The 20474-nt window shown below is 45.2% G+C and overlaps 2 protein-coding genes across 5 annotated transcripts in view; both read left to right on the forward strand.

The window, feature by feature from the left end:
* The window catches only part of LOC139552534 (uncharacterized), a 387539-nt gene that overhangs the window by 45445 nt on the left and 321620 nt on the right, over positions 1-20474 (forward strand). The gene's annotated exons all lie outside the window — the stretch shown is intronic.
* Positions 2540-20474, forward strand: part of LOC139552481 (gamma-aminobutyric acid receptor subunit alpha-3-like) — a 162305-nt gene continuing 144370 nt past the window's right edge. For 3 of the 4 annotated variants that reach the window (XM_071364263.1, XM_071364262.1, XM_071364264.1), the window contains exon 1: positions 2540-2707. The gene's annotated coding sequence lies outside the window, so the exon portion shown is untranslated. The remainder of the gene's footprint in view (positions 2708-20474) is intronic. The other variant, XM_071364261.1, reaches the window with a different exon arrangement.

Below are 20474 nucleotides of genomic sequence, written 5' to 3' on the forward strand. Positions count from 1 at the left end.
CCCACAGTGTCATCAGCTGTCCGGGTGGCTGATCGCAGACGATCCCACAGGTGAAGAAGCCGAATGTGGAGGTCCTGGGCTGGCGTGGTTACATGTGGTCTGCGGTTGTGAGGCCGGTTGGACGTACTGCCAAATTCTCTAAAACAACGTTGGAGGCGGCTTATGGTAGAGAAATTAACATTCAATGCTCTGGCAACAGCTCTGGTGGACGTTCCTGCAGTCAGCATGCCAATTGCACGGCCCCTTAAACCATGAGACATCTATGGCATTGTGTTGTGTGACAAAACTGCATATTTTAGAGTGGCCTTTTCTTGTCCACAGCACAATGTGCACCTGTGTAATGATCATGCTGTTAAATCAACTTCTATATATGCCACTCCTGTTAGTTGGATGGATTACCTTAGCAAAGGAGAAATGCTCACTAACAGGGATATAAACAAATTTGTGCACACAATTGGAGCGAAATAAGCTTTTTGTGAGTATGGAAAGTTTTTGGGATCTTTTATTTCCACTCATGAAACATGGGACCAACTATTTACATGTCAAATGTATATTTTTGTTCACTATACCTATTGGAAGCCAATGATATCTACTGTCCTAGATAGCTTTTCAGCTGTCCTTAGATTATGCTGAGAAGCAAGACCAAACACATAAACTCTACTGATTAAGCCTTTCAAATCAATGTCCTAGTAGGAGGAGAATCTTTTATTTTTTGGAAGCCTGCATCTCTTTCCTTCCAATGACACTCTATTTGATTTGCACTGGTAGTGATCTTCAAACAAAGAATGTTTGCTAAATAGTATGAGAGAAATACCACATCTTGGGTGAACGTCAGCACAATCAGACTGCTGAACCAAATTCAATGCCAGGTACAGTACATTTCAGAAATAGCTGATTGGTTTCAACAGTTTGTAGTATAATAATGACTGAATTACTTTAAATACACACTGGATGCATATACTGTGGATATATCAACACAATAGTGCTCTGTCAAGTTACAATACAAGTATTTGGCTAATTAACTAGATAGGTAAACTAATATACTCGAATTTGAACCCAGATTCACTTATTCACTCTTCAAGTGTATAGAAATGACATTTTAACTAAGTATTTACTCATGGAATATTCTCAGAGGACTATAAGCCTCCCTGCTGTAACCCTCAGAATACAGTGAACCGCTTGCTGCCTTACTCCGCTCTCTGAAAGCAAAAGTTGACTTCTTAGATGTCTTATAAGCCGCCACCTGTTCTAAACCAATGAGGGAGAGGATGATTACTTTGGTGTGTTCTGAGGTCTTTGTATTTCCTGTGGTCTTCTCAGCTGTGTTCACACACAGCCTACATGAGTGAGACATCAATAAAACATGAAGGAAACCTGTAGGAGTAATGTGTTAGGAAAATATCTGGCAACAGTATAGGTGTTATTTATGTATGGTGGGACGGGCAGATCAACAGGTGCAAGTGTGTTATGATGTAGTACTATGTGCTAACAGTTATATACTGTATGCTGTCCATGACTCCACACTAAATCATGATCCTTGTACCTAATGCACATCCTCTGGCACTACCAAAGCAATTCATAGTGGGACTTAGCCTAGTACGTTGGTATAATCATAGAGAACAACATCATGGGTTGAAATACAAGTATGGTGAGGTTTGAAAACAAGCTGAAGACAATAAGGTGATTGAAACTGTAGCAATAGCAGTGACTTCAGCCCTCTCTAAAATGCAGCGGAGGCCAAATAAGTTCATTATTGTGCAATGGACCTGAGAAGAGCCCTTCTGATACTGACAGGGTTGTGTGTTGTTGTGACTTTGGGACATAGAGCTGTTTCAAACCAACACACTCACACACACACACACACACACACACACACACACACACACACACACACACACACACACACACACACACACACACACACACACACACACACACACACACACACACACACACACACACACACACACACACACACACACACACACAGGGGCTAAATAGTACAGGCAAGTCAAGGGCACTTTAGCTTTCAACGTAAAAAGTAGATGGCTCTCTTTATTTTGGCCAAATTAGCTCCATCATGTTTAGCCTAACTGGATTTTGTGCATAATGAAGCAATTTGAGTCATGGGCCAAGGCAGAACATTGTCTGATGGGCCCGCCTGTCTAGACGCATGAGGTAGATGGGTTACAAGAGGACATACTGTAGGCAGTGTTTGGTGGGTGCTTCTAAACTGATGTAGGCTATAACCAATAATATCCTCATCCCCTGACTAATCGCGCATAGGGCAAAGTGGTGAATGACATTATGGTAGCTAGCGACTCACCCCAAAACACTGAAGATAGGTTAGCAGATATTTTAAAGTTGTTTTGTGACTGTTTTTCATGTTAATTTAGGGCACAATTATGGTTGCAAAGGTAGTTAAGTGTGCGCAAAAAGTGTTTTGGGAGGGATTTGCTGGTAGGTAGCCAGCACCAATCTGAGAGGGGTAGAATGAGGGGGCGGGAAGGTTAGTTTGAAGAGGGCAGGCTTTCCACGATGACAGCACTTTCCCTATCATAATTTCACCCTACCAAAAACCCTTCAAAATCCAGTGGACATACATAAGAATTGCCGTAGAAGTCAGTTGGAACAAAACAGCGCGCATTGACGCAACGAAAATCTAAAGTCGGAAGAAAATAAGAGCAAGGAGAAACGTTGTTTTCTGGTGAGAATGTGTGTTTTGTGTGTGTCTGGTTGTCAGTAAATTGTTGTCCAATGTTTTGTGTGTGTGTCAATGTTAATCATTGACAGGCATTGAAAACCATCCTCGATATGATATACTGCAGTGTTTCATTCACAAGCAACAACCTGCTGTTTGTGGTGTGCACATAATTGCGTTAAGGTAACAGGTTTCCCCTTGCCTTAACTGCAGCAGAGGGAAGTGTATACATCGGCTTTGAGGTGGTTCTGATGAGAAAACGCGGTGCTGTCATTAAATTAAAAGGTGCATTTGTTTTAAGTGGGAAAATGCACATTTACCATGCGGACTATTTGTGCGGTACGCTTTTTACTCACTTACGTCGGTATATGTTATAGAAAGAGCCAGTTGAATCGACTTACTCAGGACACTGTATTCTAACGGGAAATGCGACACCAATCCGAAGGCTATAATGTTACTTATCGTATCGATAAATAAAACATATCTCTATTATTTGTAATACTTTTAAATCTATCCATACTTGCCAGGTAGCCTTTTCTCTTGTGATTTGGTCAAATTATTGGAAACGGCAGAGCATCACTGAACAGGTAGGCTACATATCGAATAACCTTGAAATATATCGAGAATATTTGCTGTTATCGAGGGTTACTCAGATTTCGGTGTTATTTAGCCTATATTTAGACAAATTCTTTCAAATCAAACGCCATTACCAACTAGTAGATTCACTGACGACATGTAACACAGCCTAGTTCATGTTCTCCAAACTGTCCATAAACGACAAAAAAATAAGAAATGAGTAAATTATCTCAATGCGGGATGAAAATGAGTCAAGAGAAAACACATGACATTCTAATGCAACCTTAGGTTTTCATATTGAAGCACTCTCATAAATGTTTGATTCAGAGGACCTACGTGATCCTGCTCATTGTGACTAAAGGCAATGATGCAGTTCATATACTGTGTGTCTGTCTGTGTGTGTGTGTCTGTCTGTGTGTGTGTGCTTGTGTGTTTGGGTGTGCGTGTGCACGGTCTAGTAAAAAATATAAAGTAAAAAAATACACTATTGAATGGGTCAGAAATAGGCCAAGACTGTAAAAAAAATACCAACTGGATATCACGAAATTGGGGGAGAAAAAGGGTTGAAAAGTAAAACAATTATAACAGAAATAATTAATAAAAAATCTAAACTGAAGCCTTAAATAAGCCCCAAAACGGGCCAGTGTAAATTAAAAATCACATGAAAGATTTTGAGTACAACAAATTCACAGGTTTCTCAAGGGAAGATAATGGAGTGCTGTCTTCTGTACTGAACATGGACGGTTAAGTGCGCTACAAAAACGGCAGAAGAAAGTGGGTCGGCAAACACCAAAGGGTCTACACCCAGAGCGCCCATTTCTGTCCAGCTGCAGAGCAGGACTCAGGCCTGTCCTCGACCACAGGCCACCGAATACAAACACTGACCTAAGAGATTTGTCTCGTTCTGCAGCAGAGCAGAGGGGAGGTTTCAACAGTTTGGAAAAACGGTATGCCTATATACTTCTTTATTAGCTTTTCCTCCTCCACTTTCCTCCTTTCCTCCTCCTCCTTCTCCAGCTTTTCCTCCTCCACTCCATTCTTATTGTCTGAAGGATAGAGTGGACTGATGCTATTTGAAGTCCTTCCCTTATGAGATCACAGAAAGAGGTGCTATACATCAGACTTTAGTGGTTTCGTTTACAATTTCATCTCCCATCAACTCTTAGGCTCCTTTGCCATCCCATATTGTTGGCTCCTCTCTGGAAAGAAACCCCCCCTGCAATTTTTTATAAATGTTTTATTTAGCCTTTATTTAACTAGGCAAGTCAGTTAAGAATAAATTCTTATTTTACAATGATGGCCTACCCCTGCCTAACCCTCCCCTAACCCGGACGACCCTGGGCCAATTGTGCGTTTCCCTATCGGACTCCCAATCACGGCCGGTTGTGATACAGCCCGGGATCAAACCAGGGTCTGTAGTGACACCTCTAGCACTGAGATGCAGTGCCTTAGACCGTAATGCTTCAAAGGCATACACTCAATGACCAAAAGTATGTAGACATCTGCTCGTCGAACATCTCATTCCAAAACCCCCTTTGCTGCTATAACAGCTTTCACTCTTCTGGGAAGGTTTCCACTAGATGTTGGAACATTGCTGCGGGGACTTGCTTCCATTCAGCCACATGAGCAACTGATGTTGGGCGATTAGGCCTCGCTCACAGTCTGGGTTCCAATTCATCCCAAAGGTGTTCGATGAGGCTGAGGGCAGTGCTCTGTGCAGGCCAGTCAAGTTATTCCACACCAATCTCGACAAACAATTTCTGCATGGACCTCGCTTTCCGCACTGGGGCATTGTCATGCTGAAACAGGAAAGGGCCTTCCCCAAACTGTTGCCACAAAGTTGGAAGAACAGAATCGTCTAGAATATCATTGTATGTTGTAGCGTTAAGATTTCCCTTCACTGGAACTAAGGTGACTAGCCCGAACCAAGAAAAACAGCCCCAGACCATTATTCCTCCTCCACCAAACTTTACAGTTGGCAATATGCATTGGGGCAGGTGGCATAGTCCTGGCATCATCCACACCCAGATTCGTCTGTCACCAGATGGTGAAGCGTGATTTGTCACTCCAGAGAACGTGTTTCCACTGCTCCAGTCCAATGGCAGCGAGCTTTACACCACTCCAGCCAATGCTTGGCATTGCGCATAGTGATCTTAGTCTTGTGTGCGGCTGCTCGACCACAGAAACCCATTTCATGAAGCCCCCGACAGACAATTATTGTGCTGACGTTACTTCCAGAGGCAGTTTGGAACTCGGTAGTGAGTGTTGCAACCGAGGACAGATGAATTTTATGCGCTTCAGCACTCAGCGGTCCTGTTCTGTGACCTTAATTGGCCTACCACTTTGTGGCTGAGCCGTTGTTGCTCCTAGGCATTTCCACTTCACAATAACAGCACTTACAGTTGACCAGGGCAGCTCTAGCAGGCCAGAAATTTGACGAACTGACTTATTGGAAAGGTGGCATCCTATGACGGTGCCACGTTGAAAGTCACTGAGCTTCTCAGTAAGGCCATTCAACTGCCAATGTTTGTCTTCATTTTTATACACCTGTCAGCAACGGTTGTGGCTGAAATAGCCAAATCCACTAATTTGAAGGCATGTCCACATACTTTTGTATATACAGTGGGGCAAAAAAGTATTTAGTCAGCCACCAATTGTGCAAGTTCTCCCACTTAAAAAGATGAGAGAGGCCTGTAATTTTCATCATAGGTACACTCAACTATGACAGACAAAATGAGAAAATTGTAGGATTTTTGTAGGATTTTTGTAGGATTTTTAATGAATTTATTTGCAAATTATGGTGGAAAATAAGTATTTGGTCAATAACAAAAGTTTATCTCAATACTTTGTTATATACCCTTTGTTGGCAATGACAGAGGTCAAACGTTTTCTGTAAGTCTTCACAAGGTTTTCACACACTGTTGCTGGTATTTTGGCCCATTCCTCCATGCAGATCTCCTCTAGAGCAGTGATGTTTTGGGGCTGTTGCTGGGCAACACGGACTTTCAACTCCCTCCAAAGATTTTCTATGGGGTTGAGATCTGGAGACTGGCTAGGCCACTCCAGGACCTTGAAATGCTTCTTACGAAGCCACTCCTTCGTTGCCCGTGCGGTGTGTTTGGGATCATTGTCATGCTGAAAGACCCAGCCACGTTTCATCTTCAATGCCCTTGCTGATGGAAGGAGGTTTTCACTCAAAATCTCACGATACATGGCCCCATTCATTCTGTCCTTTACATGGATCAGTCGTCCTGGTCCCTTTGCAGAAAAACAGCCCCAAAGCATGATGTTTCCACCCCCATGCTTCACAGTAGGTATGGTGTTCTTTGGATGCAACTCAGCATTCTTTGTCCTCCAAACACAACGAGTTGAGTTTTTACCAAAAAGTTCTATTTTGGTTTCATCTGACCATATGACATTCTCCCAATCTTCTTCTGAATCATCCAAATGCTCTCTAGCAAACTTCAGACGGGCCTGGACATGTACTGGCTTAAGCAGGGGGACACGTCTGGCACTGCAGGATTTGAGTCCCTGGCGGCGTAGTGTGTTACTGATGGTAGGCTTTGTTACTTTCGTCCCAGCTCTCTGCAGGTCATTCACTAGGTCCCCCCGTGTGGTTCTGGGATTTTTGCTCACCGTTCTTGTGATCATTTTGACCCCACGGGGTGAGATCTTGCGTGGAGCCCCAGATCGAGGGAGATTATCAGTGGTCTTGTATGTCTTCCATTTCCTAATAATTGCTCCCACAGTTGATTTCTTCAAACCAAGCTGCTTACCAGGTCTACAATTTTGTTTCTGGTGTCCTTTGACAGCTCTTTGGTCTTGGCCATAGTGGAGTTTGGAGTGTGACTGTTTGAGGTTGTGGACAGGTGTCTTTTATACTGATAACAAGTTCAAACAGGTGCCATTAATACAGGTAACGAGTGGAGGACAGAGGAGCCTCTTAAAGAAGAAGTTACAGGTCTGCGAGAGCCAGACATCTTGCTTGTTTGTAGGTGACCAAATACTTATTTTCCACCATAATTTGCAAATAAATTCATAAAAAATCCAACAATGTGATTTTCAGGATTTTTTTTCTCATTTTGTCTGGCATAGTTGAAGTGTACCTATGATGAAAATTACAGGCCTCTCTCATCTTTTTAAGTGGGAGAACTTGCACAATTGGTGGCTGACTAAATACTTTTTTGCCCCACTGTATAGTGTAAATGCTTTCATTGGACACAAACTAGCCTGTGTGTCTGCGGGTTTCCCCTTCCATCTCTCTGTCCTGCGCTCTGCATTATACAGGGCTCATAATACGATGACTCCCTACCTGGACTCTGAGTGTGACCACTGGAAAAACGACTTTCCTCTGCCAGCTTCTTCATCTGCTCAGAGCCTCTGCTCGGAGCAAAGAGCCTCTGTCACAGTGCACAGCTAGGTGGTGGAGGAGTGAGACATTCAGATTTACAGATCCAGCAGGCAATATGGTACTATGGGAGGACGTATTTGAGAGAATAGACAGTGAAGGGAGTCAGCTTTTTCTCTGAGACGCAGCGACTATTCACTGCTCCCTCATGAGTCATGACTCAGCGAGCTTGATCCCACTGAAGTGGCATGTTTGGGAGGTCTCTGTGGAGTTTTCTTTCTCTGGATCCGGCATATGAACAAAGTGAACAGGCTATGGGGGTGAGTTAGTTTGGGGTAATGAGTTAGACCCGATTTGCTCTTTGTTTCTCTCTTTCTCTTTCTTTCTCAAAGGCAGATTCTCTAGAAAGATCCACCTGTAGGGTATTAGGGTGCGGAACACTGTTTGTAACCTTCGAAGCCTCCTACTGGAGCTTTACATTATTTGGTCGGGCACTGAACTGCGTAACCCACATAATCTACCAGTCATGTACAAAGGATTGAAGCCATCTCTACTCTTTGGCACTGTTGTCATGGTAAACAACTCGAAGCCACCAAGTGAATGCATCAAATTCTCTTCTCCATAGGCTCCTTTTGGAGATGCGGATGTCCCTGGTGAGGAGGAGGGGGGGGGGGAGATGAGGAGGAGGACGATGAGAAAGCAACCTCCAGGCGAGCAGGGTCATAGACCAAACAGTCATTCCTTATATTCTGTCTAGCTGTTTTGTTTCCCTTACCGTGCACACATTGTCTATTACAGCGCTGGACAGAGAAGTCACACAGAAATGCAATTGAAGCAATTCACTTTCCATGCATAGAGTGTTTGCATGGAAAGTTTGTTTGTTGTCCTTCTTGAATTAGCATATAATCATGCAGTGTGACACGTCTGCCTAACGCAGGGGAAGGTTCAGGTGTGCTAATGAGATCCATGGCATTGTTTAGGTCTCTGCTGCTGCTGCTGTTGTTGATATTGCATTATGTGAAGTCTGTGTTTTCCCTGGAAGGGCTAAAGCTGCATCTGTCACGTAAACACATTTTGGCACACTGCTAATGTGAAGTGTCACGATGGCTTCAAGGTATTTTTTTCCTGTGTGTGTGTGTGTGTGTGTGTGTGTGTGTGTGTGTGTGTGTGTGTGTGTGTGTGTGTGTGTGTGTGTGTGTGTGTGTGTGTGTGTGTGTGTGTGTGTGTGTGTGTGTGTGTGTGTGTGTGTGTGTGTGTGTACTAACAGCTTGGTATACACATAGTATCAGTTAATCACTAACTAGCTAAGCAGCAGGTATGTCTCTATCTTTTTTCTCCAGCACCATAAGAGTCAGGGCGACCCACAGAATATTTCAATGAAGCATACCGTGTCTCTCAAAGCCAGAAGTCAAATGACAGTTCAAATAAAATCTAATAAAATCTAATTGTATTTGTCACATGCGCCGAATACAACAGGTGTAGTAGACCTTACAGTGAAATGCTTACTTACAAGCCCTTAACCAACAATGCAGTTTTAAGAAAAATACCCCCACCCCCCCCCCCCCCAATTTTTAAAAATAAATAAATAAAAATAAATAAAGAAGTAACAAATAATTAAAGAGCAACAGTAAAATAACAATAGCGGGGCTATATACAGGGGGTACCGGTATAGAGTCAACGTGCGGGGGCACTGGTTAGTTGAGGTAATTGAGGTAATATGTACATGTAGGTAGAGTTATTAAAGTGACTATGCATAGGTAATAACAGAGCGCAGCAGCAGCGTGAAAAGGGGCGGAAGGGGGCAATGCAAATAGTCTGGGTAGCCATTTGATTAGATGTTCAGGAGTCCTATGGCTTGGGGGTAGAAGCTGTTTAGATGCCTCTTGGACCTAGACTTAGCGCTCCGGTACCGCTTGCTGTGCGGTAGCAGAGAGAACAGTCTATGACTAGGGTGGCTGGAGACTTTGACAATTTTTAGGGCCTTCCTCTGACACCGCCTGGTATAGATGGCCCCAGTGATGTACTGGGCCGTACGCACTACCCTCTGTAGTGCCTTACGGTCGGAGGCCGAGCAGTTGCCATACCAGGTAGTGATGCAACCAGTCAGGATGCTCTCGATGGTGTAGCTGTAGAACCTTTTGAGGATCTGAGGACCCATGCTAAATCTTTTCAGTCTCCTGAGGGGGAATAGGTTTTGTAGTGCCCTCTTCACGACTGTCTTGGTGTGCTCGGACCATGTTAGGTTGTTGGTGATGTGGACACCAAGGAACTTGAAGCTCTCAACCTGCTCCACTACAGCCCCGTCGATGAGAATGGGGGTGTGCTTGGTCCTCCTTTTCCTGTAGTCCGCAATCATCTCCTTTGTCTTGATCACGTTGTGGGAGAGGGTGTTGTCCTGGCACCACATGGCCAGGTCTCTGACCTCCTCCCTATAGGCTGACTTGTCGTTGTCGATGATCAAACTTAATGATGGTGTTGGAATCGTGCCTGCCGTGCAGTCATGAAGGAACAGGGACTACAGGAGGGGACTGAGCACGCACCCCTGACGGGCCCCTGTGTTGAGGATCAGTGTGGTGCATGTGTTGTTACCTACCCTTACCACATGGGAGAGGCCCGTCAGGAAGTCCAGAATCCAGTTGAAGAGGGAGGTGTTTAGTCCCAGGGTCTTTAGCTTAGTGATGAGCTTTGAGGGCACTATGGTGTTGAACGCTAAGCTGTAGTTAATGAATAGCATTCTCACATAGGTGTTCCTTTTGTCCAGGTGTGAAAGGGCAGTGTGGAATGCAATAGAGATTGCATCATCTGTGGATCTGTTGGGGTGGTATACAAATTGGAGTGGGTCTAGGGTTTCTGGGATAATGTTGTTGATGTGAGCCAAGACCAGCCTTTCAAAGCACTTCATGGCTACAGATGTGAGTGCTACTGGTCGGTAGTCATTTAGGCAGGTTACCTTAGTGTTCTTGGGCACAGGGACTATGTTGGTCTGCTTGAAACATGTTGGTATTACAGACTCAGACAAGGAGAGGTTGAAAATGTCATTGAAGACACTTGCCAGTTGGTCAGCGCATGCTCTGAGTACATGTCCTGGTAATCCATCTTGCCCTGTGGCCTTGTGAATGTTGACCTGTTTTAAGGTCTTACTCACATCGGCTACAGAGAGCAGCTGATGCTTTCACGCATGTTTCAGTGTTACTTGCCTCAAAGCGAGTATAGAAGTTCTTTAACTCGTTTGGTAGGCTCATGTCACTGGGCAGTTCTCAGTTGTGCTTCTCTTTGTAGTCTGTAATAGTTTGCAAGCCTTGCCACATCCGACGAGCGTCAGTGCCGGTGTAGTACGATTCGATCTTAGTCCTGTATTGATGCTTTGCCTGTTTGAACGCATCTCTGTGTGTGGAGTAAAGGTGGTCTAGAGTTTTTTTCCCTCTAGTTGCACATTTAACATGCTGGTAGAAATGAGGTAAAAATGGATTTAAGTTTCCCTGCATTAAAGTCCCCGGCCACTAGTAGCGCCGCCTCTGGATGAGTGTTTTCCTGTTTGCTTATGACCTTATACAGCTCATTGATTGCGGTCTTAGTGCCAGCATCAGTTTGTGGTGGTAAATAGACAGCTATGAAGAATATAGATGAAAACTCTCTAGGTAGATTGCGTGGTCTACAGCTTATCATGAGATACTCTACCTCAGGTGAACAAAACCTTGGATGTTGTGCACCAGCTGTTGTTTACAAATATACATAGACCGCCACCACTTGTCTTACCAGAGGCTGCTGTTCTATCCTGCCGAAACAGTGTATACCCTGCCAGCTGTATGTTTTTCATGTCGTCTTTCAGCCACGACTCGGTGAAACAAGATGTTACAATTTTTTATGTCCCGTTGGTAGTTTAATCTTGATATTAGGTCATCGATTTTATTTTCCAATGATTGCATGTTGGCGAATAGAATGGATGACAGTGGGGGTTTACTTGCTCGCCTACGAATTCTCAGAAGGCAGCCTGACATCCGCCCCCTTTTTCTCCATCTTTTCTTCACGCAAATGACCGGGATTTTGGCCTGTTCCCGGCAAAGCAGTATATCCTTCACGTCGGACTCTTCTTCCAGTTCGAGGTGAGTAATCGCTGTTCTGATGTCCAGAAGTTATTTTCGGTCATAAGAGACGGTAGCAGCAACATTATGTACAAAAGAAGTAAAAAAAGAAGTTACAAACAATGCAAAAAAACTAACAAAATAACACAGTTGGTTAGGAGCACTTAAAACGTCAGCCATCCTCAACGACGCCATTCTACAAATCCAGAAGTAGTTCAGTAAAATAGTGCTTTTGGAATAAAGAATATCCTGCATGAATTGTAGTACTGTCCAACACTGTACTGTCTGCCTGTAGGCTTCTCTTCAGGAAGTTCAGACAGTACAACACAGTGAGATGGTGTCCTGATGGACAAGATACGCTACAGGTGTTTTCACACAGATAGCATTGAACAGTTAAGCCCTAATTTGTCTGTCAAGTCGATGTACAGGCTCTTAGATTTACTGTATTTTATCAAGCAGAGTGTTGAATTTTAGAAGGGGGAAAAAGTTACAAACAGTTGTTATGAAAATTGATTAAAAGTCAAATATGAGGGCATGATGTCACAGCTTTGGCTTAAGGATATTCTCCTGGCTTCACTCTCTCTCTCTAAGAATGACCTGGTTCTGTCTTTGAGGGACTCAACGTTCGAACCTACCATCCACTTTGGGCTTAAGGGCTCAGTATGATTAGTAGAGGCCTGGGCCTTTTCTCCGTTCAACTCTTCTCTACATCTCTCTCTCTGCATGCCTGTGCTCACAGTACATCTTGTTAACCAAGAGACGACAACTTCAGCCTCGTAACTCGGATCTTCCCTCCAACTACGGGAAAGGAATTAAACCGAGTTCACTTCTTCTTCAACTCTTATTTTCTCTCTTACAGACAGAGCGAGGTCCATTTGTCGGTGTGATTTATTAATCAACATCAGTTTCATCATTTAAATCTCATGCTATGAGGAGAGCTAACTCTGAGTCTGATTTCAAACAGTCTGTCAGAATAGTGGCCTTAAAAAGACATAAAGTGATCAAAATAGTGATATTAACTAGATGTCAATATTATCTTGGAAGTCAATGAAGAGAAACGGCAGGTGGGACATTTATTCAATTTGTGCCTTATTCAAATGATAGATTTTCTGATTAGAACATATGCAGTCTTATACATCTGCGTTGGAACAGTCATTCCAATCCCAAAGTTGTTACTCAGAGTGGGACCATCAATGTTTCAACACATTTTTCAGATGCAAGAACAAATCTATAAGAAATGAATGTAGGGAGGGCCAGTGGGCCAGGCATGATTCAGTGCTGGGGCACTGAGAGCAAATGTCTGGAGAGAGTACTTGTCATGTTCCTTTTACAGGGCATCTCAGGGACAGTCTTGGGACAGGTGCTTGATGGTATTGATAGGCTGGAAGTCCCAGCAGAACCTAAGAAGCTTGTCTCATACTCTCCCCATTGGTGTCTCCTACTCTTCCAACTCATCCATAAGACCTGGCCATGACAGTTCTGGAACGGAATGAGTACTGACAGGTCTCTAGTTCCCTACATCCTCTCTCTGTCTCTCTATCCAGCTCAGCATGGGAGGGCATACAGTATGCAAAGGTCTGCCTCTCTTACTTCCGTTTCTAAGTTAGCATGTAGGTTATTCAGGATTTGTAACAATGAACGGTGCTGAGAGATGCAGGTATGATTCAACAGTACTATACAACCAACCCATAATACAGAGATCTTGTACTCACGAAGTTGCTTCAAATGAGCAACTTATAATTTCCATTCTACAGTTCTTCTTGCAAGGTCTCTATGGGTCCGGTGTCAGCCGTGGAGTCCAAGCACCAGTACAGTGATTTCCCCCCTAGTGAGGCTCGTGTTTACCACGTTATGTTACACCACCGGTTTTGTAGAGACCGTCCCCTGTGGACGCCTGATGGAGTGAGCATTTCATAAATGTGCTTTTGGACATTTGAGGAAAAGAGCATTAACCCCCCCAGCCTCTTGCTCCCAATCCATCATGCTGTCATCCTTTCACAGGCAGGCAGGCAGGTAAGCAGTAGGGATGGTGGAAAATTTGATACAGTTACATATCCTGATTATTATTTTTGAAGATATATTGTAAATATACTGTTATAATCTCCACCCGGCACAGCCAGAAGAGGACTGGCCACCCCTCAGAGCCTGGTTCCTCTCTAGGTTTCTTCCTAGGTTTTGGCCTTTCTAGGGAGTTTTTCCTAGCCACCGTGCTTCTACACCTGTATTGCTTGCTGTTAGGGGTTTTAGGCTGGGTTTCTGTACAGCACTGAGATATCAGCTGATCTAAGAAGGGCTATATAAATACATTTGATTTGATTTGATATCATATCCTTTTGAAAATATTGCAAATATTATTTTTGCTCTGTTTGGCATTACCTGCACCAAAAATCCACTATTTTTCCTTCATAGCTTGTTCTCCATCTTCTGTTCAGCACGTTTCCGTGACTGGATGGGGTTTGCCTGGGGCATACATTTGTACATCTACAATACATTATAGTGCATTTTGCAGTGCATATAGTGGAAACACTGGTCTTTGCCTGTCTTCACTGCTATTGGGATGTTAATTGTATGGGTTGTTTGGATGTTCAAGTAACCATCAAATGGCTAACGAACTATACAACTCCTGTATATTTCAAGACTTCCATTCATTTGTGTAGGGTCATCTTAGTTGAAAAACAGTATCATTTTAATTTCTCAGGACAGGAACAAAATGTGTGTAGTGTTTCATGTATAAACATCCTCAGGAATATCACTGCAACAATATGTCTAATTAGTATTATCAGTTTATCACATCTCATCACCGTTTACATGTACCAACATGCCCTATTAGACAGCATGCTTTTACAGTATCCCTAACGCCTGTGACATAATAGAAAAATCAATAAATCAAAAGCATCAATAAATAAGTTAAGTGTGGAATGTAGCATTGTTATCTGTGGTATGCTTGACTGCTAGTGTTTCTGAGGAAGAGCAGCCACTGCATTTGCTGGGGCAGAAATGCTGCAGTTAAAGCTAGTCTAGTGCTGCTGGAGTATGATCCATTGGACACTTAGGCACTGAAAACGCTACTTATAATGAGATTTCTTTCTGCTCCTTCCTCTCCTTGTCTTGAGCAAACATAGCAATTTCTGATTCCTCCTCTGTACCCCAAGGCTTTCTCCATCTCACTGTCTAATAACTCTTACAGAGGAAACAGTCAAATGTTGTTATAGGAATATGTGAAGTGACGATACTGCACCTGACTGCAGAGAATCATTACTTTACTATAAAGCATAGTTATTTTCTAAAATGGCTCTTCACTGCAGTATGGATCTCTTTAGTAGTGTTTCCTCCACCATGGCTTTGTTAGTAGGACACAGACTGATAGTGTATGTAAATCCCCAGTATTAGTGTCTCCAGTGAGTGGAGATGTAAACCATAGCAGGTACTGTAGTAGAATTATCCCCATCGTCCCTGTCATCTCCTGTTCACAACAACAACTATCATTGGCCTAATCACTCGCTGCATATTTTTCTCATAATTTTTAGTTTGTTCAGTTTCCTTCTTTGTCGTGAATCACATGATTCTATTGTGAGATGTTTGCTTTGCCCCATTTACCCCATCGTGTCCCAATAGCGTGCTGCTGTCTCAATATGTTAGCTTAAAAATGAATACGCCGATTTAAGAATAATCAGAGCAGCAACATATTGTATAGCAGCCACCCAAGTAATAGACTGTTTGTCACGATCGTGTGGAAGAGATTCGGACCAAAACGCAGCATGAGGAAAATAAGCCATCTTCTTTTAATAAATGAACGAAGATGAACATGAAACGAAAACACTATACAAACAAACAAAAAACAACAAATGATCGTGAAGCTAAATAACGCAAGTGCCCAGACAAGCAACAAACGTTAAACAAGACAACTACCCACAAAAGCCTACTGCCTATGGCTACCTTAAATATGGCTCCCAATCAGAGACAAATGAATGACAGCTGTCTCTGATTGAGACCCAATCTAGGCAGCCATAGACATAACTAGACAACCTAACAAACTCTATCCCATACACATACAACACCCATAGACTAACCAAAACACACACAACATACAATGCCCACCCCAACTCACGCCCTGACCAACTAAACAATAATCAAAATAACATAAAAATAGGTCAGGAACGTGACATAACCCCCCCCCTCAAGGTGCGTACTCCGAACGCACCACCAAAAGTCTAGGGGAGGGTCTGGGTGGGCATCTGTCCACGGTGGTGGCTCCGGCTCTGGACGCTGTCCCCACACCACCATAGTCACTCCCCGCTTCCGTATCCCCCCCCCAATGACCACCCTCCAACTAAACCCACCTAACTGAAGGGGCAGCATCGGGATAAGGGGCAGCACCGGGATAAGGGGCAGCACCGGGATGAGGGACGGCAGCTCCGGGCTGAGGGACGGCAGCTCCGGGCTGAGGGACGGCAGCTCCGGGCTGCGGGACGGCAGCTCCGGGCTGAGGGACGGCAGCTCCGGGCTGGCTGGCGGATCCTGGCTGGCTGGCTCTGGCTGGTCATGGCTGGCTGACGGCTCTGGCTGGTCATGGCTGGCTGACGGCTCTGGCTGGTCATGGCTGGCTGACGGCTCTGGCTGGTCATGGCTCGCTGACGGCTCTGGCTGGTCATGGCTCGCTGACGGCTCTGGCTGGTCATGGCTCGCTGACGGCTCTGGCTGGTCATGGCTCGCTGACGGCTCTGGCTGGTCATGGCTCGCTGACGGCTCTGGCTGGTCATGGCTCGCTGACGGCTCTGGCTGGTCATGGCTCGCTGACGGCTCTGGCTGGTCATGGCTCGCGGAAGGCTCTGGCTGATCCGGTCTGGCGGAAGGCTCTGGCTGATCCGGTCTGGCGGAAGGCTCTGGCTGATCCGGTCTGGCGGAAGGCTCTGGCTGATCCGGTCTGGCGGAAGGCTCTAGCGGCTCCTGTCTGGCGGACGGCTCTAGCGGCTCCTGTCTGGCGGACGGCTCTGTAGGCTCATGGCAGACGGGCGGCTTTGCAGGCTCATGACAGACGGGCGGCTTCGCAGGCTCATGGCAGACGGACAGTTCAGACGGCGTAGGGCAGACGGGCAGTTCAGACGCCGCTGGGCAGACGGGCAGTTCAGGCGCCGCTGGGCAGACGGGCAGTTCAGGCGCTGCTGGGCAGACGGGCAGTTCAGGCGCCGCTGGGCAGACGGCAGACTCTGGCCGGCTGAGACGCACTGTAGGCCTGGTGCGTGGTACCGGAACTGGAGGTACCGGGCTAAGGACACGCACCTTCAGGCTAGTGCGGGGAACAACAACAGGGCACACTGGACTCTCGTGGCGCACTCTAGGCCTGGTGCGTGGTACCGGAACTGGAGGTACCGGGCTGAGGGCACGCACCTCAGGGCGAGTGCGGGGAGAAGGAACAGTGCGTACAGGGCTCTGGAGACGCACAGGAGGCTTGGTGCGTGGTGCCGGAACTGGAGGCACTGGGCTGGAGACACGCACCATAGGGAGAGTGCGTGGAGGAGGAACAGGGCTCTGGAGATGCACTGGAAGCCTGGTGCGTGGTGTAGGCACTGGTGGTACTGAGCTGGGGTGGGAAGGTGGCGCCGGATATACCGGACCGTGAAGGAGGACACGTGCTCTTGAGCACCGAGCCTCCCCAACCTTACCAGGTTGAATGGTCCCCGTAGCCCTGCCAGTGCGGCGAGGTGGAATAGCCCGCACTGGGCTATGCAGGCGAACCGGGGACACCACCTGTAAGGCTGATGCCATGTACACCGGCCCGAGAAGACGTACTGGAGGCCAGATACGTTGGGCCGGCTTCATGGCATCCGGCTCGATGCCCAACCTAGCCCTCCCAGTGCGGCAAGGTGGAATAGCCCGCACTGGGCTAAGCACGCGTACTGGGGACACCGTGCGCTTTACCGCATAACACGGTGTCTGACCAGTACGACGCCCTCTCACTCCACGGCAAGCCCGGGGAGTTGGCTCAGGTATCCAACCCGGCTTCGCCACACTCCCCTTTATCCCCCCCCCCAAGAAATTTTTGGGTGAGCCTCTCGGGCTTCCAGCCACTCTGCCTTGCCTTTGCCTCATAAAACCGCCTCTCCGCTTTCGCTGCCTCCAGCTCCGCTTTGGGACGGCGATATTCCCCTGGCTGAGTCCAGGGTCCTTTGCCGTCCAGGATCTCCTCCCAAGTCCATTCCTCTTCTCTCCATTGCTTTAGTTCCTTCCTTCCTTCCTCAATCCGCTTGGTCCTGTTGTGGTGGGTAGTTCTGTCACGATCGTGTGGAAGAGATTCGGACCAAAACGCAGCATGAGGAAAATAAGCCATCTTCTTTTAATAAATGAACGAAGATGAACATGAAACGAAAACACTATACAAACAAACAAAAAACAACAAATGATCGTGAAGCTAAATAACGCAAGTGCCCAGACAAGCAACAAACGTTAAACAAGACAACTACCCACAAAAGCCTACTGCCTATGGCTACCTTAAATATGGCTCCCAATCAGAGACAAATGAATGACAGCTGTCTCTGATTGAGACCCAATCTAGGCAGCCATAGACATAACTAGACAACCTAACAAACTCTATCCCATACACATACAACACCCATAGACTAACCAAAACACACACAACATACAATGCCCACCCCAACTCACGCCCTGACCAACTAAACAATAATCAAAATAACATAAAAATAGGTCAGGAACGTGACACTGTTCTCTCTGCTACCGCACGGCAAGCAGTACCAATGCACCAAGTCTTGAACCAACAGGACCCTGAGTAGCTTCTACTCCCAAGCTATAAGACTGCTAAATAGTTAGTGAAATAGTTAACCAAATAGCTACCCGGACTATCTGCATTGACCCTTTTTGCACTCTTTTGACTCATCACATATGCTGCTGTTACTGTTCATTATCTATCACTTTATCCCTACCTATATGTACATATCTACCTCGATTACCTCGTACCCCTGCACATCTACTCTGTACTGGTACAGGAAGAGGCAAGTTCAGCATCTTCAGTTCTTGCAGTTCAACCTCCAATTATTGCTGGTGGTTTGAACAATATTCTTGACAGTGCCTGCCAAAACAATATGTAATGGCAAATAATCAAATACATACATTTTCTGGGGTGATAGGTAGCCTAGCGGTTAAGAGCATTGGACCAGTAACCGAGAGGTTGATGGTTCAAATTCCCGAGTTGGCAAGGTAGAAACATTCTGCCGTTCTGCGATTAAGGTATTTAAGTGTGCTTCTGCATTGCTTTAGGCTGGGTTTCTGTATAGCACTTTGTGTAAAAAGGGCTTTATAAATACATTTCATTGAGTTAACCCCCAACAACTGCTTTGTGGGTGTCGATTTAAGGCAGCCCCCTGCACCTCTCTGATTCGGAGGAGTTGGGGTAAAAGCGGAAGACACATTTCGGTTGAATGCATTCAGTTGTGCAACTGATTAGGTATCCCCTTTCCCTTTACCCGTGTATATAGCCAAGTTATCGTTACTCATTGTGTATTTATTCCTTGTGTTATAAGTTTTCTATTTTTCTGTTATTTCTCTTATTGTTTTCTCTCTGCATTGTCGGGAAGGGCCTGTAAGCATTTCACTGTTAGTCTACACCTGTTGTTTACGAAGCATGTGACAAATACAATTTGATTTGATATAAAAGTAAAGGTTTTGCCCAAGTAGTGGAAAATGTGCGCTGTACAGTATATGATGTAACATAGCACAAGGTAATACGACATTGCTTTGAGTGCAGGTGGTGTGCTGAAGTAGCGATTGGTCTATAGCAGGAACCCGTAATGCTCTAAGACAGATTTTGCATGGGAGACAAACTTCTATCCCAAGTTTAACATCTGCTTTCCATTGTAATGGGAAAAGTGTGTATTTCATGTACTGTTGTAATGACCTGTGCTGTTGAAGTATCCTGCAGGTCTCTAGAAAGACTAATTGTACAGTCACACTAATTTGCATAATTATTCTAAAAGTATTTTATCTTCACAAATCTAGCTATTTAGCTGAGTATATGTGTGTGTGGAGGCTTGAGATGTGTATCTGGATAGATAGACAGGGTGGGATTTCAATATGGTACACAATATTGAAGCCTTCACCGTTAGCCTATTGCCCGTTGCGAGTGCCTGTTTGGGGTCATTCCAAATAGTTAAATGTCTTATCTCTCTCGCACCAGTATGCACATATATGCCAGCAGCATACCACCCTGCATACCACTGCTGGCCTGCTTCTGAAGCTAAGCAGGGTTGGTCTTGGTCAGTCCCTGGATGGGAGACCAGATGCTGCTGGAAGTGGTGTTGGAGGGCCAGTAGGAAGCACTCTTTCCTCTGGTCTAAAGAATATCCCAATGCCCCAGGGCAGTGATTGGGGACACTGACCTGTGTAGGGTGCTGTCTTTCGGATGGGACGTTAAATGGGTGTCCAGACTCTCTGGGGTCATTAAAGATCCCTTGGCACTTATCGTAAGAGTAGGGGTGTTAACCCCGGTGTCCTAGCTAAATTCCCAATCTGACCCTCAAACTGTCATGGTCACCTAATAATCCACAGTTTGCAATTGGCTCATTCATCCCCCTCCTCTCCCCTGTAACTATTCCCCAGGTCGTTGCTATAAATGAGAATGTGTTCTCAGTCAACTTACCTGGTAAAATAATGGAAAAATTAAAAATATATATATGAAGTTTGCTATGTAATTCCAGTTTGTATTGTCATACAGCTAATGGATTGTGAAATATAAATACATTGCATCTTCCCCACT

Source organism: Salvelinus alpinus, chromosome 24 (genome assembly GCF_045679555.1).
Source record: "Salvelinus alpinus chromosome 24, SLU_Salpinus.1, whole genome shotgun sequence".
Classification (NCBI taxonomy): Eukaryota; Metazoa; Chordata; class Actinopteri; order Salmoniformes; family Salmonidae; genus Salvelinus; species Salvelinus alpinus.